This window comes from Neoarius graeffei, chromosome 8 (genome assembly GCF_027579695.1).
Source record: "Neoarius graeffei isolate fNeoGra1 chromosome 8, fNeoGra1.pri, whole genome shotgun sequence".
NCBI lineage: Eukaryota > Metazoa > Chordata > Actinopteri > Siluriformes > Ariidae > Neoarius > Neoarius graeffei.
Genome location: NC_083576.1, coordinates 38,637,631 through 38,663,193, shown reverse-complemented (window position 1 = coordinate 38,663,193; position 25,563 = coordinate 38,637,631). Strand labels below are relative to the sequence as shown.

The 25,563-nt window shown below is 45.3% G+C and overlaps 1 protein-coding gene across 2 annotated transcripts in view; it reads left to right on the top strand.

Moving 5' to 3' along the window:
• Window positions 1-25,563, top strand: part of pcdh19 (protocadherin 19) — a 557,670-nt gene that overhangs the window by 519,274 nt on the left and 12,833 nt on the right. The window lies entirely within an intron of this gene.

Genomic DNA, 25,563 nt, shown 5'->3' with positions numbered 1-25,563 from the left:
AAATGTTTATAGATAGAGAAGGGGGGTATCACTTAAGAGGGAGAGGGAACCTGAAACAGCCAATAGTTCATACCACGCTGAAAAGTATGTGTATATCTGTATGTGGGGTGAAGCTGTGGAATAGTTTACCTGTTGAAATTAAAGAGAGTAAACGTGTTGCACATTTCAAGATAAAGCTTAAAAACATTATACTTGAGAAGTATAGAAAGGAATGTATGGATAGTTAAAGGATTAAATAAATGTTGCTTAATATCTTTTCTTTCTTTTTTTCTTCAATCTTTTTTGTGTGTTATATATATATATATATATATATATATATATATATATATATATATATATATATATATATATTTAAATGACAGTTATTTCTTTTTCGTTATTGCATTTTATTTGTATGGCTCTTTGGACCATCCTGTCGGGCAAGTGATTTGTGGGTTAGGCACTTATAAGCTTTGCTTCAGCCTAAACCCTTTTTGGTTAGCCACAGAACTGTTGTGTTTGTGGTGACTAAATTGGCTTGTATTGTACATATACTGCTGTTGTTGTTGTTGACCGAAATAAATAAATAAATTCATTCATTCATTCATTCATTCTTCTTCTTCTTCTTCTTCTTATTATTATTATTATTATTATTAGCTATGTAGCTAGATAATCTGGTCAGGTGAGCTAACTCTGTGGTTGATGAAGTCTCTGGTGGTCAGTGGACTCTGGTGAAGGTGGCAGAGAGAAGGACCCTGTTTAAACTGATATGTCTATCATGGAAATGACAGGCACTCACTGCACACCACCAAAATAAAGCAGAGGAGTATGTCCAGTGGCAGGCTGCTGTCACAGAGTTGCACAACAGACAAATTGAGGACTGAAGTATACCGTACTTCTGCAGTCACTGCGTCATGCAACGTGGACACAGATGTGTGCATGGGTGTCTCCCATGTCCCAAGTATACTTGATTTTCTGCTGTTGTCAAGTTTATTTGTATAGCACTTTTAGCAACAAGCATTGTTGCAAAGCAGCTTTACAGAAAATTAAAGGCTTTAAACATATGAGCTAATTTTATCCATGTAGAAGCTGCCCGGATGTGGGTGGAGCACAGAAGTATGGCAGGCTGTTGTTACCATCAGATTTAGTTTTATTTGGCTTTTCAGCACAAATCTTTTTCATTTGGGACACACACAGACACTCAGACACACACACTGTCGTATTCTGGTCCCAATCTCTCTTCCTCTGCTTCTCTTACTCCTTTTATGGAGTGCCATCACTGCAAGAGACACACAAACACATTAACTGACAACAGGTGTAGCGATTTGACCACTCATCTTCCCCGACTCTGCCCTCCATTCACAAACTGACACTCAGCCATGCCCCCGCTGCCACATACCCCCACCGCCCGACTCAGGCCGGGGAGCTGTCTGGCCTGCAGCAGACCCCCCCTTGACAGGACAGGAAGTCCGCCACCACTATCTGTGCCCCCGGCCTGTGGACCACCTTGAATTTGAATGGCTGAAGGGCGAGATACCAACGGGTGATCCACACGTTGGCATCCTTCATGCGGTGGAGCCACTGGAGGGGCGTGTGGTCCGAACAGAGGGTGAAAAGGCATCCCAGTAGGTAGTACCGGAGGGCGAGGACCACCCACTTTATGGCCAGGCACTCTTTCTCTATCGTGCTGTACTTGCCTTCACACATTGACAACTTTCAGCTAATGTACAGCACGGGACGTTCCTCCCCCTCCACCTTCTGGGACAGAACGGCCCCCAGCCCCATGTCCGATGCATCTGTCTGTAAAATAAAGGGGAGGGAAAAGTCAGGGGGTGTAAAAGTGGCCCCCCATACAGTTCAGCCTTTACCCTAGAGAAAGCCTGTTGGCACTGCTCCATCCACTAGACCGGATCTAGTGCTCCCTTTTTACTGAGATCAGTCAGCAGACTGGTGACATCTGAATAATTAGGTATGAACCTAGAATAGTAGCCAGCCAGCCCCAGGAACTGTCTCACCCCCTTTTTGGTCTTGGGCCTTGAGCAGGACGCAATCGCTGCAGTCTTGTTAATTTGGGGTCGCACCTGCCCATGACCCAAGTGGAAACCCAGATACTGCACTTCCACCCACCCAATTGCACACTTTTTTGGGTTAGCTGTGAGACCCGCACACCTCAGTGACTTTAGGACAGCCCTAAGGTGTTTGAGGTGCCGCGGCCAATCATTGCTATAGATGATAATATCACCGAGTTATGCAGCTGTGTAGGCGGCATGGGGGCAGAGAACCCTGTCCATGAGCCGCTGGAACATTGCGGGAGCCCCAAACAACCCAAAAGGAAGTGTGACGAATTGGTGTAACCTAAACAGTGTGTAAAAGGCTGTTTTCTCTCAGGATAGAGGAGTCAAAGGGATCTGCTAATATCCCTTCGTTAAATCCAGTGTCAAGTAAAAAGGAGCAGTGCCTAATCAATCGATCAGCTCATCAATGCGAGGCATTGGGTATGCATCAAATTTAGACACCGCATTGACCTTTCTATAGTCCACACAGAACAGGACCGACCCATCAGTCTTGGGAACCAGGACCACTGGGCTGCTCCAGTCACTGTGGGACGCCTCGATTATGCCCATTTTGAGCATGGCCTTGAGTTCATCCCAGACCACTTTTTTTTTGTGTTTGGGCAGGCGGTAAGGGCGGCTGCGCACTACCGCCCTCGGGGACATCTCAATGTGGTGTTCTATGAGGTGGGTGCGGCCGGGCAGGGGTGAAAACATGTCTGAAAATTCCTTCTGCAACTGGGCTACCTCTGTGAGTTGGGCCGAGGAGAGGTGGTCTCCACAAGGGACCGGAGTGGTTGGTGATGTCAATTTTCTTTTTTGAATCTCTGGCCCCAGCTCCGCCTTCTCTGGAATTACTGACACCAATGCCACGGGGACCTCCTCATTCCAATGTTTTAACAGATTGAGGTGATAAATCTGTAATGCCCCACCCCTGTCCATTCGCCTCACCTCATAGTTGATGTCCCCGACTCGCCGTGTGACCTCGAAGGGCCCTTGCCACTTGGCGATCAATTTGGAGCTCGACATGGGCAATAACATGAGCACTTTGTCTCCCGGCATGAACTCTCTAAGGCACATGCCCCTCTCATACAGTTGGACTTGACGTTCTTGTGCCTGCCGCAAATTCTCCTGGGTTAAGTGCATGAGTGTGTGGAGTTTGCCCAGAACCCATACAGTTCACGCAGTCAAGTCAAGTTTATTTGTATAGCACTTTTAACGATAAACATTGATGCAAAGCAGCTTTACAGAATTTGAACAACTTAAAATATGAGCTGCTCATAATTTTATCCCCAATCTATCCCCAACGAGCACGCCTGTGGCAATGGCGGCAAGGAAAAACTCCCTCAAATGACACGAGGAAGAAACCTCGAGAGGAACCAGAATCAAAAGAGAACCCATCCCCATCCAGGCAACAACAGACAACATGACTATAACATTAACAGTCCTAAGAAAGTCAGCTTCGTTGATGCTATAAACCCCCCACCAACGGAAACCCGAGTGCAAAACCGTTCATGACAACCGCAGTCCCAAAGTCAGCAAGTCAACTGTAGTCCTAAAGTCAGCAAGTCAACTGCAGTCCCAAAAACACCACTGCAAGAGTCCAGAGCGTCCTCCAGGCATGACTCCCAACTGTCCACATGGGGCTGCCCTCCACAGGAGTGATGTGATGAGACTCCAACCAGACACAGGGCACCAAGATGGACCAGGCAGGTCCGAAGAGCAGAAGAGGCCAGCATCTCGATCCCAGGACAGACATGTAACTCAGAGGGACAAATTGGGGGGGGGGGGGGAAGAGAGAGAAAACACAGGTTGGTAGGTATGCCCAATGTCACCTGAATAAGTAGGAACATCATACATATTGCACTGAGTACAAGCAGGGACTCCGGCAACTAACTATGACAGCATATCTAAAAGGGGAGAGCCAGGAGGTAACACAGGCATGAGGGAGCCCTGGGACATAAAGCAGCCAGCCACTACACCGTCAACAAACTCGAGTGAGCAAGCAAGTGGGGACTGACAGCATCCATACATCCCAGTTTACCAAAACACTCTATGTCTGAGGACCCTCCAGATCTATGGTACACCTTTACCTCATAAACACCATTAACAAAAGGCTTGACTAAACAGATATGTTTTCAGCATAGACTTAAACACTGAGACTGTGTCTGATTCCTCAACACTACTTGGAAGGCTGTTCCATAACTGCGGGGCTTTGTAAGAAAAGGCTCTGCCCCCGATGTAGCTTTCACTATACGAGGTACCAGCAGATAGCCTGCACCTTTTGATCTAAGTAGGCGTGGTGGGTCATAGAGGACCAGAAGTTCACTCAGGTACTGTGGCACAAGACCATTCAGTGCTTTAAAGGTCAATAGTAGTTGTTGCAATGTTAAGGTGGGTGGAGCACAGAAGCACAGCAGGCCAGAACTGAGTTCTCAAAAAACTTTTTATTTTAGCTTTTCAGCTTTTGCTCTCCCAGTCACACACACGCACTCACACACACACACACACACACACACACACACACACACACACACACACACACACATTCTGGTTCGGGAAAGAGCTCTCTTCCTCTGCTCTCCCTCTCCTCTTATAGGGTGCAGTCACTGGGGAAGACACACAAACACAGGTTAATTCCCATCAGGTGCAATGATTCTGCCACTTACCTTCCCTGACTCCGCCCTCCATTCACAGACCGACGCTTGACCACGCCCCCGCTGCCACATATCCCCACCTCCCGACTCAGGCCGGGGAGCCGTCCAGCCTGCAGCCGACACCCCCGACGGGAGAGGAAATCTGCCACGACCATCTGCGCCCCCAGCCTGTGGACCACCTTGAACTTAAACGGCTGGAGTGCCAGATACCAATGGGTGATTTACGCGTTGGCATCCTTCATACAGTGGAGCCACTGCAGGGGCGTGTGGTCCTAACAGAGGGTGAAAGGGCACCTCAGCAGGTAGTAGCGGAGGGCAAGGACCGCCCATTTGATGGCAAGGCATTTCTTTTCTATGGTGCTGTACCTACTGTCGGAACAGCCGCCATATGGTCTTCCACCAGCTCGATGGCCTGATTCAGCGACGCTGGGCGATGGCACTGGACCCACTCCACTGTTCTTTCTGGAAGTCGGGCGATGAATTGTTCCAGCACCACCAGGTCAATGATTCCCTCGCCGTCGCGGTTGTCGGCCCTCAGCCACCGCCAGCAGGTGTCCCGGAGTTGCTGGCCAAACACGAACGGCTGGCCAACCTCCTCCAGGCGCAGCATGCGGAAGCGCTGCTGCTGCTGCTCCGGGGTGCACCCCACATGTTGGAGGATGGCTCTGCGGAGGTCGGTGTAGACCAGCCGGCTGTCGGCGGGGAGCTGTAGCACAGCCAGCTGCACCTCGCCCATTAGCAGGGGGAGGAGGCGCGCTGCGCACTGTTCCACCGGCCAACCCCACGCCTCTGCTGCCTGCTCAAAAAGAGCGAGGAAGGCCTCGGGGTCATCATGCAGGCCCGTCTTTGTTAGGGTGAGGTGGGGAGGGTCTGCGGCGGTGGTGATGGTGGACCCCGCTGACACGAGCAGGTGCCGGAACGCCTGGCAATCTTCCTGCTTCGCCAGAACCAGGGCTTCGAACCGTTGTTCCTGCTCTTTCCGGAGGGCAACCAGCGCCTGATGCTGGCTCTATTGGGCCGTGGCGAGGGCATGGACCAGGTCCTGGTAGGGGGAGGACTCCATGAGGCTGTTCTCTTCTTGTACCCGGTCCCAGGTTTCGGCACCACTGTTGCAATGTTAAGGTGGGTGGAGCACAGAAGCATGGCAGGCCAGAACTGAGTTCTCAAAAAAACTTTTTATTTTAGCTTTTCAGCTTTTGCTCTCCCAGTCACACACGCGCTCTCACACACACACACGTTATGGTTCAGGAAAGAGCTCTCATCCTCTGCTCTCCATCTCCTCTTATAGGGCGCGGTCACTGGGGAAGACACACAAACACAGGTTAATTCCCGTCAGGTGCAGTGATTCTGCCACTTACCTTCCCTGACTCTGCCCTCCATTCACAGACCAATGCTTGACCACGCCCCTGCTGCCACAGTAATATTTTATAATCAATACAAAATTTGTTTGGGAGCCAATGCAGTGTGGATAAGACAGGGGTGATGTGGTCATATTTTCTAGTTCTAGTAAGGACTCTTGCTGCTGCATTTTGAACCAACTGGAGCTTATTTATGCACTTATTGGAACATCCAGACAGTAAGGCATTACAATAATCCAACTGGAGGTAACGAAAGCATGAACTACAGTGGGGCAAAAAAATGTATTTAGTCAGTCACCAATTGTGCAAGTTCTCCCACTTAAAAAGATGAGAGAGGCCTGTAATTTTCATCATAGGTATACCTCAACTATGAGAGACAAAATGAGAAAAAAATCCAGAAAATCACATTGTCTGATTTTTAAAGAATTTATTTGCAAATTATGGTGGAAAATAAGTATTTGGTCAATAACAAAGGTTCATCTCAATACTTTGTTATATACCCTTTGTTGGCAATGACAGAGGTCAAACATTTTCTGTAAGTCTTCACAAGGTTTTCACACACTGTTGCTGGTGTGCATTCCTCCATGCAGATCTCCTCTAGAGCAGTGATGTTTTGGGGCTGTCACTGGGCAACACGGACTTTCAACTCCCTCCAAAGATTTTCTATGGGGTTGAGATCTGGAGACTGGCTAGGCCACTCCAGGACCTTGAAATGCTTCTTATGAAGCCACTCCTTCGTTGCCCGGGCGGTGTGTTTGGGATTATTGTCATGCTGAAAGACGCAGACATGTTTCATCTTCAATACCCTTGCTGATGGAAGGAGGTTTTCACTCAAAATCTCACGATACATGGCCCCATTCATTCTTTGCTTTACATGGATCAGTCGTCCTGGTCCCTTTGCAGAAAAACAGCCCCAAAGCATGATGTTTCCATCCCCATGCTTCACAGTAGGTATGGTGTTCATTGGATGCAACTCAGCATTCTTTCTCCTCCAAACACGACAAGTTGAGTTTTTACCAAAAAGTTCTATTTTAGTTTCATCTGACCATATGACATTCTCCCAATCTTCTTCTCAGTCATCCAAATGCTCTCTAGCAAACTTCAGATGGGCCTCGACATGTACTGGCTTAAGCAGGGGGACACGTCTGGCACTGCAGGATTTGAGTCCCTGGTGGCGTAGTGTGTTACTGATGGTAGCCTTTGTTACTTTGGTCCCAGCTCTCTGCAGGTCATTCACTAGGTCCCCCTATGTGGTTCTGGGATTTTTGCTCACCATTCTTGTGATCATTTTGACCCCATGGGGTGAGATCTTGCGTGGAGCCCCAGATCGAGGGAGATTATCAGTGGCCTTGTATGTCTTTCATTTTCAAATAATTGCTCCCACAGTTGATTTCTTCACACCAAGCTGCTTACCTATTGCAGATTCAGTCTTCCCAGCCTGGTGCAGGTCTACAATTTTGTTTCTGGTGTCCTTTGACAGCTCTTTGGTCTTGGCCATAGTGGAGTTTGGAGTGTGACTGTTTGAGGTTGTGGACAGGTGTCTTTTATACTGATAACGAGTTCAAACAGGTGCCATTAATACAGGTAACGAGTGGAGGACAGAGGAGCCTCTTAAAGAAGAAGTTACAGGTCTGTGAGAGCCAGAAATCTTGCTTATTTGTAGATGACCAAATATTTATTTTACCGAGGAATTTACCAATTAATTCAATAAAAATCCTACAATGTGATTTCCTGGATTCTTTCCCCCCATTCTGTCTCTCATAGTTGAAGTGTACCTATGATGAAAATTACAGGCCTCTCTCATCTTTTTAAGTGGGAGAACTTGCACAATTGGTAGCTGACTAAATACTTTTTTGCCCCACTGTAGTTTGCATGCTGAGATATTGCGTGTGCGTGACATAAATGTAGTGCCTTGGTCTGTCAGGATTTCTTTTGGAATCCTCACCCGGGAGAAAATAGAGAAGAGTGCTTCCGCAATACTGCATGCTGAGATATTGCAGAGAGGCACCACTTCCGGATATTGTGTTGCATAGTCCACCAGAACTAAAATAAAGCGATATCCCTGTGCTGACCGATCTAATGGCCTGATGAGATCCATCCCGATTCTTTCAAAAGGGGTCTCAGTCAAAGGAAGAGGGCACAAAGGTGCTTTTGGAGTGGCCGCGGGATTTACCAATTGGCATTCGTGGCACGCCGCACACCACCAATGGACATCCCCACAAATCCCAGGCCAATAGAACCGGGCCATTATAAGGCTCCAGCTTGCCTGCAACCCTGTAGAAGGATAAAGCGGCTAGAGATGATGAGATGAGATGAGATGAGATGAGATGAGATGAGATGAGATGAGATGAGATGAGATGAGGAAACAAGTGGTGGATGTTGGGGGAACTTTATCCCAGCCACAAACTGTGCAATGTGGGGTCCCTCAGGGGAGTGTTTTAGGTCCTCTTCTTTTTCTTTTATAGATTAATGATCTTAAATCAGTTTGTTCATGTGAACTGTATTTATTTGCTGATGATTCTGCACTAGTGTTTTCACACAAGGACAAGCTCACTGTTGAATCAACCTTAAGTGTTGAGCTTTTAAAAGTCAACCACTGGCTATCATTTAATAGATTATCTCTTCATATAGGAAAAACTGAATCCATCTTGTTTGGGTCTAGAGTTAAGTTGAACAAAACCCCAGGCTTTGAAGTATTAGTTGGTGACACTGCACTTAATGCTAAGGACTCAGTCAGTTATCTTGGGTGTGTATTGGATAGTCAGTTGTCTGGAGCTGGTCAAGCCCAGAAAGTAATTACTAAAGTAAATCAACAAGTACGTTTTCTGGCCAGAATTTCCATGTATCTGGATAAGAAGGCTATGTTGACCTTAGCAGGTGCTATAATTCAGCCCTACTATGATTATGCCTGTTGCTCTTGGTATAATGGCCTTACTAGGTATTTCAAGAACAAGCTCCAGACCTCACAAAATAAATTAGTAAGGACCATTTTGGATCTGCCCCCAAGAACTCACCTTGATCCTCATCATTTTAAGTGGCTGGGATGGTTGAGGGTAGAGGATAGAGTCTCTCAAATTGAATTGAGCATGGTATATAAGATTGTAAATGGAGATGTCCCTAAATATTTAAATATTTTTTTAGTAGAGTGAGGGACGTTCATAGTTACTTCACTAGGGGGTGTTCCACAGATTTTGTTCCTCCAAGAGTGCAAACTAAAATAGGGAAGGACTCCTTTTTATATGTTGCAACTAGTCTGTGGAATAAGTTACCAGGTAATATTAAGGTAATCATTAGTTTGGATGGGTTTAAACGTGCTGTGAAAACATGGCTTAGAGATCAGATAGTGTAGGGCTTGCACTTATATAGTATGTATACAATGTTAATCTGATGTGTATACTGTCTATGTAATTTTGTTTTACAATTTTAGTAATGTCACAGCACCACTCTTGTCATTTTTACATCTGCTGCCATCCAACATCAAAGGACCACAATGGAAATAAGCTTTCGAGCTTTATTGTGTTATCCTGACTCTCTGTTGTTAGTTTAAGTATGTGGTGTGGTTTATTTGAAACTAAATCATGTATTTATTTTTTATACAAGAAATGAGAATGTCAAATAAAATCAATCAATCAATTCAGCACCACTGTGGAAGCTGCCCAGATGTGGGTGGAGCACAGAAGTATGGCAGGCTGTTGTTACCATCAGATTTAGTTTTATTTGGCTTTTCAGCACAAATCTTTTTCATTTGAGACACACACAGACACTGTCGTGTTCTGGTCCCAATCTCTCTTCCTCTGCTTCTTTTACTCCTTTTATGGAGCGCCGTTACTGCAAGAGACACACAAACACATTAATTGACAACAGGTGTAGTGATTTGACCACTCACCTTCCCTGACTCCGTCCTACATTCACAAACTGACACTCAGCCATGCCCCCACTGCCACAATCCATAAGAAATGTATTTATTCCTGATGAGCAAGCCTGTGGTGACGGTGGTAAGGAAAAACTCCCTCAGATGACATGAGGAAAAAACCTTGAGAGGAACCAGACTCAAAAGGGAACCCACCCTCATCTGGGTGATAACAGATAACATGAATATAAATAACTTGCTTCTATATTTGTGTCCTATATAGTCACAAAGTACAACTGTGTAACCAGGAAATTCATAATAGTTTTAGCATGAAGTCTATTTTGTTGAAGTTATCAACTGTTCATTGGAGACTTGAGTGCAAGACTGTACATGACAACTGCAGTCCTAAAATTGTCATGGCAATTGTAGTCCTCAGCCATCGGAGTAAAATTGTAAGTGTCCAGAGCCATCTTTTAAGTGAAGCTTTCAACTGTCCATATGGGGCCATTCTCCACAAGACCAATATGATGAGACTCCATCCAGATGTAGGGCATCAGGATGGATCAGGCAGGTCTGAAAAGCAGAAAAGAGAAAGAGAAAACAAAGACTGTTAGGCAGAGGTGGGGACTTGAGACTTGGGGACTTGGACTCGAGTCGACTCGAGTCACTGTTTTCATGACTTGTGACTTGACTTGACAAAACATGAAAATACTTGAGACTTGACTAGGACTTTGGAAGTTTAAGACTCGGGACTTGACTTGACTTGACACATGATGACTTGAGTGACTTGAGTGTTATTTCCATCGTGTTTTTATTGTGAAAATAAAATGTAATATGCACATAGTTCAGTAATTTTGATTGCACTGCCATTGCGTTGTCACTGCCCTGTCCATCAGGCACGCTCTCTGCATGGGCTATATACCACGCCCCATGCCATGATGTGTTCACAGGTTTCACATCATATCATCATGTCAGCCATCCCAAGAGTAATCACTTTCGGCTTCAAGGGCTACTGCCTAGAAGGTAAACAACAAACGGCGCAGTGCAAGATTTGCAACGTGACAATTTCTGACAGCCAGACCACGACCTCCAATTTCGTCTGGCATTTGAAGATCCATTCTGCCCATTAAGTTTATTAATGTGTTGTTATTTGGTGATAGCAGCTAAACTCCTCATTAGCCAATGTTAGCCACGAGAGTGAGCGGTAGGAGGATTTTAGCCGTTGCAGATGTAGCTAGGGATTCAGTTTATTATTGTGAAATTCTTATGTGAATGCTGGTAAGCAATGTAGTTACGTCAAGTTTAATGATATTGTATATCAGTAGTAGTAAGTTGATTGTGCACTTTGCAATCTTGATGCTGAATAACATAAGCAGCTTCCTACCCTGTTGTTCTGTTTCAGAGTTAAGCTAATGGTCAGCTTGTGAACATGTACACGTTCATGAGCAGTACAAATTTGTGTAAGTGTGTTCGTGTACATTAGCCAGACTGTCCATAGGGCATAGAGGCAGGGGAGTTTATCATAGCCGTTTGAAATAGCAGTGCAGCAACCTGCACATTTTTTTGTCACACTACCCGATCAAAAAAGAAAAGAAAACTCCGTCCTAGCCTGGCTAACGCAACTTCAAAGCTCTCCGAGCTATTGGTCTGGCCAAGATATTAAGCCCAACCATTTCCCAGAGCCCGTGGTTGTCCCACCTCCCTGAAATGCCTCAGTTTGCAACTGGTCGAAGCCAGAAAAGGCTGTGACGAAGCTTAAACCAATCACATCACTCTTTCCTCTGACGTATGCGACGCGACGGGGCTAACTGGTAGATTAAACTCTTACCGAAGCCGGTCGGGAGCAAGGCGAAAACATCCTTCCTTTCAATAAATACCTCCAGGGCTGCTCTTTGCTCCGTTTTCAATGAGAACTTCCCGTTGAATGCTTTCAATACAGCATCTATGCGTAATAGATGTGGAAGCGTGAATGAAGCGCTTCCGGCATAGATTCTGAAAACAATCTATGGCTTCCGGTCGCAGTTCTACTACGTCAGTGCCTTGAACACGCCTCTACCCAGGGCCGTTGGAGATGCTCAGAGTTGATTGGTTCCCGATTTTTCGGGAGCTTGGAAGAGCTGTAGATAGCTTGCCTGGCCAGACTAAGCTCGCAACAGGCCCTCGTGTTGCGTCACGCTTAGGATGGGCGGGCCCAGGCTAACTCCGTCCCACTGCCTATCATGCACTATTGAAAAATTGCTAAAATTACGCCAATACACCTAAGGTGACTTGACATGGACTTGACTTGACTTATTATAGGGCTTGACTTGACTTGACTTGACTTGACATAGCCTGTGACTTGACTTGACTTGACTTGCCCAAGACAAAAAAGTCTTGGGACTTACTTGGGACTTGAAGGTTAAGACTTGAGACTTACTTGAGACTTGCACATGTGTGACTTGGTCCCATCTCTGCTGTTAGGTATGCCTAACAATAGGTGTCACCTAATGGTTCAAAACAGTATACATTTTGTGCTGAGTCCAAGCAGGGATTCTGGCAAGACTAACTATACACAGCATAACTAAAAGGGAGAGCCAGAAGGTAACAGAGACATGAGGGAGCCCTGGGACATAAAGCAGCCAGCCACTTCACCGTCAACAAACCTGAGTGAACATGTGAAAGTAGGGGAGACAGCATCCATACATCCCAGTTTACCAAAACACTCTATGCCTGAGGACCCTCCAGATCCGCTCCTTTATCTAATAAAAAAGCTATTAACAAAAGGCTTGACTAAAAAGATATGTTTTCAGCCTAGACTTAAGCACTGAGACTGTGTCCGAGTCCTGAACACTACTTGGAAGGTTATTCCATAACTGTGGGGCTTTATAAGAAAAAGCTCTGCCCCTTGATGTAGCATTCACTATATGAGGTACCAACAGATAGCTTGCACCTTTTGAACTAAGTAGGCAAGGCAGGTCATAAAAAATCAGAATTTCACTCTGATACTGTGGTGCAAGACCATTCAGTGCTTTATAGGTCAATAGTAGTATTTTATAATCAATACAAAATTTGATTGGGAGCCAGTGCAAGGTGGATAAGATGGGGTGATGTGGTCATATCTTCTAGTTCTAGTAAGGTTCTGCTGCATTTTGAAGTAACTGAAGTTTGTTTATGCACTTACTGGAACATCCAGAAATTACAATAATCCAACCTAGATGTAACAAATACATGAACTTATTTTCTTGCATCATGTTGTGACATTATATTTCTTATCTTAGCAATATTTCTGAGATGAAAGAAAGCTATACTTGTAATATCATCTATATACTGTAAGTTTCAAATGAAAGACTGGAGTCAATGGTCAACCCAAAGTCTTTTACTGCTGCATGTGAAGAAACAGAAAGGCCATCCAGAGTTACTGTCTAATCAGGAAACCTACTTCTACGGTAGCTGCATGTGGTCCTAGCACAAGTACTTCTGTCTTGTCAGAGTTAAATAGAAGGACATTAATAAGCATCCAGTATCAAATGACCTTCACACATTCCTCAATTCTATTAAGCTGGTGTCTCTCATCTGGCTTTGCAGAAACATGCAACTGTGTGTCATCAGCATAACAGTGGAAACTAATACCTCATCTCATCTCATTATCTCTAGCCACTTTATCCTGTTCGACAGGGTCGCAGGCAAGCTGGAGCCTATCCCAGCTGACTACGGGGCAAAAGGCGGGGTACACCCTGGACAAGTCACCAGGTCATCACAGGGCTGACACATAGACACAGACAACCATTCACACTCACACCTATGGTCAATTTAGAGTCACCAGTTAACCTAACCTGCATGTCTTTGGACTGTGGGGGAAACCGGAGCACCCGGAGGAAACCCACACGGACATGGGGAGAACATGCAAACTCCGCACAGAAAGGCCCTCACCAGCCACGGGGCTCGAACCCAGACCTTCTTGCTGTGAGGTGACAGCGCTAACCACTACACCACCGTGCCGCCCGAAACTAATCTTGTTCTCATTATCTCTAGCCACTTTATCTTTCTACAGGATCGCAGGCAAGCTGGAGCCTATCCCAGCTGACTATGGGAAAAAGGCAGGGTACACCCTGGACAAGTCACCAGGTCATCACAGGGCTGACACATAGACACAGACAACCATTCACACTCACATTCACACCTACGGTCAATTTAGAGTCACCGGTTAACCTAACCTGCATGTCTTTGGACTGTGGGGGAAACCAGAGCACCTGGAGGAAACCCACGCGGACACGGGGAGAACATGCAAACTCCGCACAGAAAGGCCCTCACTGGCCACGGGGCTCAAACCCGGACCCTCTTGCTGTGAGGCAACAGTGCTAACCACTACACCACCGTGCTGCCCGGAGCTATTTTTTTTCCTCTCTAATCATTTTTCTTTTAAGTGGAGCTATATTATCTAAAGTATCGCAGAACGTTGACACTAAGCATTCAGTTGCCTGATCAATTTCTGTGGGGTCAGATGGTGATCCATTCAAAGTTGATAACTCTTGGAGACTATTTATATAACTTTCTGAATTAGTTGACATGAATGTTGTTAGGGTTTTGTTGGGATTCAAACCTGGTTTGTTGGTGTGATAATCCAGCAAACCCCCACTAGGCCACCAGGGGGATGGCTCAAGTGCAGAGGCATGAGGCGGAAGTAGAAAAGTATCAAAAAGTTTATTTACAATATTTACAGTCCAAACAAAAATATAATCCAAAAAACGCTCAGAAGATGAAGGGAAAAATAAAATATCCAAAAGGTCCAAGTTAAATACAAAAGCAAAAAACAAGAAAAGAAAAGGCAAAAACCCAATGCTCAGAAGATCAAAAAACAGTAAACACAAAGTCCAAAAAGTCCAAAAAGAAAAGCAAAGTGCAAAACCAAAGAGGCAACGGCAAGGAACACAGAACAGAGATAACTGGAGCTAAACATAACAGCACAAAGACTCCATGACAAGAGGACTGAACTCAGGGGTATAAATACACAAACTAAAATAGGCCACAGGTGACACTAATGAGGACTAGGCGGGGCACAAGACACATGGAAAACAACAAACATAAAACACAGAAACAGTGGTGGCCTCTAGAGGCCAAAACAAACATGACGAAAATGAAATAACAGTGGCCTCTAGAGGCCAAAACAGTCCCAGTCCTAACAGGACCCCCCCCCCCCCCCCCCCAGGAGCGTCTCCTGACGTTCCCAGGGCGATCCGGATGGGCCGAATGGAAGTCCCGACACAGTTCTTTATCTAAGACGTCCCGAGTGGGAATCCAGCAGCGCTCCTCAGGACCATAGCCCTCCCAGTCCACAAGATATTGCAGCCCGCTGCAGACCCAGCGGGAGTCAAGCAGGCAATGCACGGTGAACACAGTCTGACCCTGGAAGATGCGGGGGGGTGGGGGGTTCCTAGGGGCAGGGTCATACTTGGATGTCAGTACGGGCCGCAACAGGGAAACATGGAATGTGGGGTTGATCCTTAGAGTCCGGGGCAACTGGAGCCGGTAGGAGACAGGGTTCACCCTGCACACCACCTTGAAGGGGCCAATGTAGCGAGGAGCAAGCTTGCAGTTCTCCACGCGCAGTGGAAGGTCCTTAGTGGACAGCCAAACCCGCTGCCCAGGGCGGAACGCGTGGGCAGGTCTTCTATGGCGGTTGGCCTGAGTCTGGTTGGTTCTGGAGGTCTGGATGAGGGTCTTCCTGACCTTGCTCCAGGTCTTGCGACACCGTCTCACATATTGGTTGACCGAGGGCACCCCCGCATCCTCCTCCTGGTCTGGGAACAGAGGTGGCTGGAACCCGAATTGGCACTGGAATGGTGACAGCTTGTTGGCCGATGACTGCAGGGTGTTGTGGGCGTACTCTGCCCATGGCAGCCAGGTGCTCCACGATGTCGGGTTATCCATAGCCAGGCCTCGCAGGGTGGTTTCCAGGTTTCTCTCCGTCTGGCCATTGGACTGTGGGTGAAACCCAGAGGAGAGGCTGGCAGTGGCTCCGATGACCTTGCTGAACCCGTGCCACACTCGGGAGGAGAACTGGGGCCCTCGGTCTGAGATGATGTCCTGTGGGAGACCAAAGACTCGGAAGACATGATTAAAAATAAGTTTGGCTGTTTCAAGAGCAGAAGGGAGTTTGCACAGTGGTATGAAGCGGCAGGCCTTCGAGAATCTGTCGACTATAACCAAAATGACAGTGTTACCTTGAGACTCAGGGAGACCCGTGATGAAGTCGACTGCCACGTGGGACCAGGAATGCCGGGGAATGGTCAGAGGATGCAGGAGACCCTGGGGACGCTGTCGCGGGTTCTTGGTTCTGGTGCAGACCTCACAGGACAGGACAAATGACCTTACTTCCTTCTCCATGTTAGGCCACCAGAAGCATCTTTTCAGGAAGTTCAGGGTCCTCCGAGCTCCCAGGTGGGCGGTGAGAGGGGACGAGTGACCCCACTGGAGAACCTTGGCCCGGGCTTGATGTGGGACATACAAGAGGCCTGGTGGCCCTGTCCCAGGACCGGGGTCCTGGCGTTGGGCTCGTCGGACGGCCTCCTCAATACCCCAGTGGACAGGGGCCACAATCCGGGACACAGGGATAATAGGCCCGACTTCACTCTCCCTGTTAGTGGCAGAGAACAGCCTGGCCAGTGTGCCAGGTTTGGTGTTCTTGGAGCCGGGGCGGTACGAGAGGGTGAAGTCAAACCGACTGAAAAACAGGGCCCACCTAGCCTGTCGTGGGTTCAGTCTCTTGGCTTGCTGGAGGTACTCCAGGTTCTTGTGGTCAGTCCAAACCAGGAATGGATGTTGCGCTCCCTCCAGCCTGTGCCTCCACTCCTCAAGGGCCAATTTGACCGCTAGCAGTTCTCAATCCCCCACATCGTACCGGGACTCCGCAGGACTCAGGCGGTGGGAGAAGTAAGCGCAGGGGTGCAGCTTTCCTTCCGAACGTTGAGAGAGCACCACACTGACACCACTGTCCAAGGCGTCCACCTCCACGATGAATGGTTGGGAGGTGTCCGGGAGGACCAGAATGGGTGCCATGCAGAAGCAGTCCTTGAGGTCTTTGAACGCCTTTTCCGCCTGAGGAGACCAGACATAAGATCCACCTGTCCCTTTGGTGAGGTCCGACATGGGTCCTGCTACAGAACTAAAGTTCCTGATAAACTTGCGGTAGAAGTTAGCAAATCCTAAGAACCGCTGAACCTCTTTGACGGACTTGGGAGTGGGCCAGTCCCGGACGGCCAGGGTCTTGGCTGGGTCCATTTGGAGTTGGCCTGTCCATACAATAAAACCCAGAAAGGAGACCTTGGGAACATGAAATTCACATTTCTGGGCCTTGGCAAACAGATTGTTCTGTAGCAGCCTCTGGAGAACCTGGCAGACATGGTGGTGGTGCTCCTGCATGGTCTTGCAAAAGATAAGGATGTCATCAAGGTAGACAAAAACGTACAGGTTAATCATGTCCCTCAAGACATTGTTGATTAGGGCCTGAAAAACAGCTGGTGCATTGGTGAGTCTGAAGGGCATCACCTGGTATTCGTAGTGCCCAGACAGGGTGTTAAAGGCAGTCTTCCACTCGTCTCCCTGTCGGATACAGATGAGGTGGTATGCGTTCCGTAGGTCCAACTTGGTGAAGACGGTGGCGCCTTGGAGCAGGTCAAATGCTGTGGACATCAGCGGAAGGGGATATCGGTTGCGCACAGTGATCTTGTTCAGGCCCCTGTAGTCAATACATGGTCGGAGCCCCCCATCCTTCTTGCCGACAAAGAAGAAGCCGGCACCAGCAGGTGAGGTGGAGGGTCGAATGAACCCAGAGACCAGGGCGTCTTTGAGGTATTCCTTCATGGCCTTGCATTCTGGCTGAGAGAGGGAAAACAGTCTGCCATGAGGAGGGGTAGTCCCAGGGAGCAAGTCGATGGCACAGTTGTAGGCCCGGTGCGGAGGAAGAACGGTGGCCCTGCTCTTGCTGAATACCACCTTCAAATCCCAGTACTCTGTGGGAACTTGAGATAGCTCAGTGAGATCAGGGGGCTCGGCAGGAGACACAGAAGAGCTAGAGAGCAGACAAGAGGCATTGCACGCAGGGCCCCATTCCACAACCTGGCTAGTGACCCAGTCTATACGAGGGTTGTGGTGGGTAAGCCAAGGAAGACCTAGAATAACTGGGAACTCAGGTGAAGGAATCAGGTGCAGGGATATTTCTTCCTTGTGACCTTGAGACTGGAGGAAGACTGGAGAAGTAACTTGGGTGACTCTTCCATCACCTAACGCTTGGCCATCGAGGGCAGACACAGACAGTGGGACTTCAAGAGGTGCAGTCGGGACATTGATACTTTGGGTGAAGTGAATATCCATAAAGTTCCCAGCCGCCCCTGAGTCTAACAAAGCTTGACAAGAGTGGACAGACTCACCCCAGGAGATGGAGACCAGGATGTAGATTCCTTGGCCAGGGAGTCCAGGAGAGAGGGTAGGCCTCGTCACAACCCTCCCTTGGCTGGACGGGGTGGTCCTTTTCCCGAGGGTTCGGGACATGATGCTCGGAAGTGACCAGGCTTGCCACAGTAGATGCAGCACTTGTCCCTCCTTCTGTGCTCCCTCTCAGATGCGGAGAGGCAAGTATGACCCACTTGCATGGGTTCAGGACAGTCACTGGAGGAGGTAGACGGGCTCCAGGTAGAGGCAGGGAGGCTGGGGAGGCTCAGGACTTGGCGGCATTCTCTCATCCTGTTGTCCAGATGAGTAGAATGTGAGATGAGAGTTTCGAGGTCACTTGGGCATCCAATAGAGGCCAGGCCGTCCTTGATGGGGTCAGACAGACCATGGTGGAAGGCTGACACCAGGGCAATCTCGTTCCATCCACTTACTGCTGCGAGCGTCCAGAACAAGATGGCGTAATCTGCGACGCTTCCTCCTTACGGGATGGACATGAGCTTTGTGGCTGCATCGGTACTGATGTCCGCCTGGTCGAAGACCTGAAGCATCTCTTCAGTAAATAGTTCAAAATCAGAGCACTCGGGTCCCCATCTCTGCCAGATAGCTGTTGCCCAAGCTCGTGCCTTACCAGCTAACAAGGTTATCACAAAGGCGATCTTATGGCGATCCGTGGTGTAGGTGGTAGGCTGGAGCTCAAAGGTGAGTTGGCACTGGGTAAGGAACTCCCGGCACTCACCGTGCTTCCCGTCATACCTCTGTGGTGCAGGAAGGCTGGGTTCACAAGGTGAAGGAGACAGTGTGGCGGGAGGCACTGGAGCAGGAACAGCAGCTGGATCAGGATGAGGAGATGCAGGCAGACGTGTCAGCTGTGCCAGGGTTTTCCCAATTTGCTGAAGCAGTACCTCGTGGCGAGCAAGGGCCTCACGTTGGCTTGTGAGTGTTTGCCCATGAGTGTCCATGGTCGCTCCGAAGCGTGTCAAAGCAGCCATAATTCCCTGAAGGTTGGCCAGGTAGACAGTTGAAGCAGCCTCTGCTGAGTCGGTCATGACGGAGTCTTTCTGTTAGGGTTTTGCTGGGATTCGAACCTGGTCCGTTGGTGTGATAATCCAGCAAACCCCCACTAGGCCACCAGGGGGATGGCTCAAGTGCAGAGGCGTGAGGCGGAAGTAGAAAAGTATCAAAAAGTTTATTTACAATATTTACAGTCCAAACAAAAATATAATCCAAAAAACGCTCAGAAGATGAAGGGAAAAATAAAATATCCAAAAGGTCAAAGTTAAATACAAAAGCAAAAAACAAGAAAAGAAAAGGCAAAAACCCAATGCTCAGAAGATCAAAAAACAGTAAACACAAAGTCCAAAAAGTCCAAAAAGAAAAGCAAAGTGCAAAACCAAAGAGACAACAGCAAGGAACACAGAACAGAGGTAACTGGAGCTAAACATAATAGCACAAAGACTCCGTGACAAGAGGACTGAACTAAGGGGTATAAATACACAAACTAAAATAGGCCACAGGTGACACTAATGAGGACTAGGCGGGGCACAAGACACATGGAAAACAACAAACATAAAACACAGAAACAGTGGCAGCCTCTAGAGGCCAAAACAAACATGACAAGAAAATGAAATAACATTGGCCTCTAGAGGCCAAAACAGTCCCAGTCCTAACAAATGTATGTTTAACACAGTAGTGTGGCAAGGTGCATATATTATTGCTCAGACAAATTTTGTATAAGATGAGATAATGATCTGAGGTAGCTTCAGACTGTGGAAGTGTGATTATATTTTCTATATTTAACCCGAATGTTAATATTAGATCCAGAGTTTGACCACCATTATGAGTAGGTCCTATGACATTCTGATTAACACCGACTGAATCAAGAATGGACAGGAATGCTGTTTTCAGAGGGTCTTCAGAGTTATTGATGTGAATATTAAAGTCTCCAACTAAAGCTTTGTCTAAGGAAATAACCAGGTCTGAGTTGAAATCTACAAATTCAGAAAGAAATTCAGAATATGGCTCCAGGGCCCTGTAAATCATAAGTAACGGAATTGACTAGGTAGACTTATTTTCTGTGCCTACATATGTTTTGTTAAAGTACTTCAAATGTATTGAATTTATGTCTAGCTTTTTGTGTTACACATAGATAATCATTATAAATAATCACAACACCTCCTCCTCTGCCAGATAGATGAGGCTGGTGTATATAATTATTACCAATTACTTGTTACTGATCAGCAGTTTAATGTACTGTGTTTAACAGAGACATGGATTAAACCAAATGAGTATGTAGCATTAAATGAAGCTAGTCCAGAAGGAAATAATTATGATAGAATACATTTTTAAGGTGTGGCCCCTATTGACTCCATATCTTGTGACGTAAAAGTTAAAATTTCATGAAACTCGATATGCTTCATCACCATGATATTCCTTGGAAGTGCATCAAATTTTGTGACATTTTGTCCATAGGGGGCACCATCACTGAAACACTGCACTATCTTAAGGATCGCTTACTGTAAGCTTGACATTTAAAATTATGTGTGGTTGCACTTGGCCACTTATCTTGTTGAAGATGCTGAAACAGTTTTAATTTCACCATTGTTTGTAACTTCTGTGAGTCTGCTTGGACCTCAATGATCACCATTTATGTGTGTACATATATACAGGGGGCTGCAAAAGTAGGTATACAGTAAGGATTATTCCAGTATTACCAGTATTATAATAGTGGTGCTAGGTTTCATTTAATATTATAATTCATTAAAAGATAGGGTTTTTGCATGCAAGCCATGTTCTGTTGATGCCATGATTCAGTTCATACGGGAGGCTTGCCAGGAAATTGATGCTGATAAAGACCTTTGTGCCAGAGTGTGCATGAGTGTCCACATTCGACTTAGTGGAGTGTGTGAATGCCAGGGGCAAACAGTTTGAACATTTGAGGGATTAATATGTTTATTATTGATATATTTGTATAAATCAATAAAATAATGTTTTGTGCAAACGTTTTGTTTTTCATTACTGTATACCTACTTTTGCAGCCCCCTATATATATATATATATATATATATATATATATATATATATACACACACACACACACACACACACACACTGTCTGGCCAAAACAAAAGTTGCCATTTGGATTTAATTAAGTAAAGACATAAGAGCCTTTGATTGGATAATTACTGTAGTGATTATGTTTCAGCTTTTAACCCTAACTGATGCAGTGAATAGCTTCTCATTTCTTAAAGCAACATGTTGGAAAAGGTATCCCATGCTCATGGAAAAGATGTCACTGTGTTTCAGAAAGGTCAAATTATTGGCCTTCATCAAGCAAAGAAAACGGCTAAGGAGATTGCTGATATGACTGGATTTGGGTTAAGAATTGTCCAACACATTATTAAAACCTGGAAGGATAGTGATGAACCATCAACTTCGTGGAAAAAAAATGTGGTTGTAAAAAGATCTTGACTGACCATGATCATAGATCACTTAAATGCTTGGTGAAGTCAAATCATTAAAAAATATATTAAAATGAAAAAAATTGACAGTCAAACTCCCGGCTATGTTTAGTAGTGAACCTAAGAGCATTTCCACACTCACAATGTAAGCAAACTCACAGGATTGGTACCAAACAACTATGTGGCCACAGGAAAATCACTTGTTAGTTGATAAAGGCTTCAGTTTGTGAGGGAGCATAAAGATTGGACTCTGGAGCTATGGAAAAAGGTAATGTGGTTTGATAAGTCCAGATTTACCTGAGTGATGGGTGTGTCAGGGTAAGAAGGGAAACACATGAAGCGATGCATCCATCATGCATAGTGGCCACTGTGCAAACCTCTGGAGTCAGTGTTATGATCTGTGGTTGCTTCAGTTGATCAGGTTAAGGCTCAGCGATGTTATGGAGCAATACAATGAAGTCAGTTGACAAGCTGAATGTATCGAATGACCAGGTAATCACATCAATGGATTTTTTTCTTCACTAATGGCACAGGCATAAAATTAGGGCTCAGATTGTGAAAGAGTGGTTCAGGAAGCATGAGGAATCATTTTAACACATGAATTGGCCACCACAGGGTCCCGACCTTAACCCCATTGAGACTCTTTGGGATGTGCTGGAGAAGACTTTACGCAGTAGTTTGACTCTCCCATCCTCAACATAAAGATCTCAATGAAAAATTAATACATAGAGAGAGAGACTTTGACTTTATATGATCTTTTTTTTTTTTTACAAAAGTTGTGTTACACAGTAAGATCATGGTGAATATATATATATATATATATATATATATATATATATATATATATATATATATATATATATATGACCAGCATCTGTATATAATTCAGTAATTCCATTCAAAAAGTGAAACTTGTATATTATATTCATTCATTACACACAGACTGATATATTTCAAATTTTTATTTCTTTTAATTTTGATGATTATAACTGACAACTAATGAAAATCCCAAATTCAGTATCTCAGAAAATTAGAATATTACTTAAGACCAATACAAAAAAAGGATTTTTAGAAATGTTGGCCAACTGAAAAGTATGAACATGAAAAGTATGAGCATGTTCAGCACTCAATACTTAGTTGGGGCTCTTTTTGCCTGAATTACTGCAGTAATGTGGCGTGGCATGGAGTCGATCAGTCTGTGGCACTGCTCAGGTGTTATGAGAGCCCAGGTTGCTCTGATAGTGGCCTTCAGCTCTTCTGCATTGTTGGGTCTGGCGTATCGCATCTTCCTCTTCATAATACCCCATAGATTTTCTATGGGGTTAAGGTCAGGTGAGTTTGCTGGCCAATTAAGAACAGGGATACCATGGTCCTTAAACCAGGTACTGATATCTTTGGCACTGTGTGCAGGTGCCAAGTCCTGTTGGAAAATGAAATCTGCATCTCCATAAAGTTGGTCAGCAGCAGGAAGCATGAAGTGCTCTAAAACTTCCTGGTTGACAGCTGCATTGACCTTGGACCTCAGAAAACACAGTGGACCAACACCAGCAGATGACATGGCACCCCAAACCATCACTGACTGTGGAAATTTTACACTGGACCTCAAGCAACATGGATTCTGTGCCTCTTCTCTCTTCCTCCAGGCTCTGGGACCTTGATTTCCAAAAGAAATGCAAAATTTACTTTCATCAGAGAACATAACTTTGGACCACTCAGCAGCAGTCCAGTCCTTTTTGTCTTTAGCCCAAGCGAGAAGCTTCTGACGCTGTCTCTTGTTCAAGAGTGGCTTGACACAAGGCATGCGACAGCTGAAACCCATGTCTTGCATACGTCTGTGCGTGGTGGTTCTTGAAGCACTGACTCCAGCTGCAGTCCACTCTTTGTGACTCTCCCCCACATTTTTGAATGGGTTTTGTTTCACAATCCTCTCCAGGGTGCGGTTATCCCTATTGCTTGTACACTTTTTTCTACCACATCTTTTCCTTCCCTTCGCCTCTCTATTAATATGCTTGGACACAGAGCTCTGTGAACAGCCAGCCTCTTTAGCAATGACCTTTTGTGTCTTGCCCTCCTTGTGCAAGGTGTCAATGGTCGTCTTTTGGACAACTGTCAAGTTAGCAGTCTTCCCCATGATTGTGTAGCCTACAGAACTAGACTGAGAGACCATTTAAAGGCCTTTGCAGGTGTTTTGAGTTAATTAGCTGATTAGAATGTGGCACCAGGTGTCTTCAATATTGAACCTGTTCACAATATTCTAATTTTCTGAGATACTGAATTTGGGGTTTTCATTAGTTGTCAGTTATAATCATCAAAATTAAAAGAAATAAACACTTGAAATATATCAGTCTGTGTGTAATGAATGAATATAATATACAAGTTTCACTTTTTGAATGGAATTACTGAAATAAATCAACTTTTTTATGATATTCTAATTATATGACCAGCGCCATATATAATTTTTTTTAATTTATTTTTTTTAATTAGGCAAAATATAACAGTGCACAGTCTGAGTAAATTATAGTGAGTCTGTTAATATAAGTCTTGTGTAAAACAAAGTTCTTCTTTCACTACAGCGCACAGAGCCTCCTCACAACACCACACGGCCTTAAACATTTCCAAATCACCCATGCTCCTATAAAAATTAAAATCAATCAAAATGCTGGATTTAATCAGTCTGGAGAGAATCCTCTCAGGGTCACAGTCTGTGCTTTTGTGCAATTCTGTTTTTTTTCTGCTTAAGTAGATTGCCATTTTGGCCTAGCCAAAGATAAAATTAACCAGGTGACACCTGAATCTGTTTCTCCTGACATATTTAAAAGCAAAAATAAAAAGCTGACAGGTAAAATTCACATTAAATTATCTTAAAATGTTCTGCAACAAATAAAACAATGACTGCAACCTGGAGCAATGTAAAAAGGCATAAAAAACAGTTTCTCTTTGAGAACAAAAGGGACACAACTGTGTGACCTCAGGGTTTAAAATAGAGATAAAATAATTCACAGACATTATACCATGTAAAATCCTCCAGTAAGGTCAGCAACCTTTTTGGCTAATGGTGGTTTGTACAATGCTCTCCACTCTGGTTTAGCTTCATCATTAAAACCTAACCAGATGCAGTGTCCACCCTCCCACCCAGGTTTTTCTTATTTAAAACTTTAATACAGGATCTGTACAGCAGCTTACCTGATGAAGTTTGAAAGTTCATTTCTTTCTCACCCTTGCACTCCAGGGGCTGACAGTGACCCAATAAAAGTTGATAACTCTGGGAGATCATTTATAAAGGGTTTATAAATGCATAGCACAGAATGTGCTATTTTAAAAAAGTCTTTTAAAAAAAGATTAGTAATTAACGGCAACACTCGTGGAAAAAAAAAACTCGTTGCAAACAACTCGGAAACCAGGAAGTGCCTAGCACAGAATGTGCTATATTTTAAAAAGTCTTTTAAAATATCAGCTAAAACATTCACATCTATCTGTGTGTCTACCATCACTACCAGGTCATAGGCATATGCTGAGAGATAGAGAGAAGCATTAGAATTAGGTATATTAAAACCAGAAAGTGAATTTCTCAATTTATATAAAAGAGGCTCAATTGCCAGAATGTAGAACATACCTGACAGAGAACAACCTTGTCTAATGCCTCTGTAAACTTTAAAAGGGGCACATAAACCACTATTAACTTTCAGTATGCTCTCAATTTCACTGTACAAAATCCTGATCATGACTATAAAACCTGGGTTGAACCCAAAGGTTTCCAGCACCTTCCACAAGTATTCATGTTCA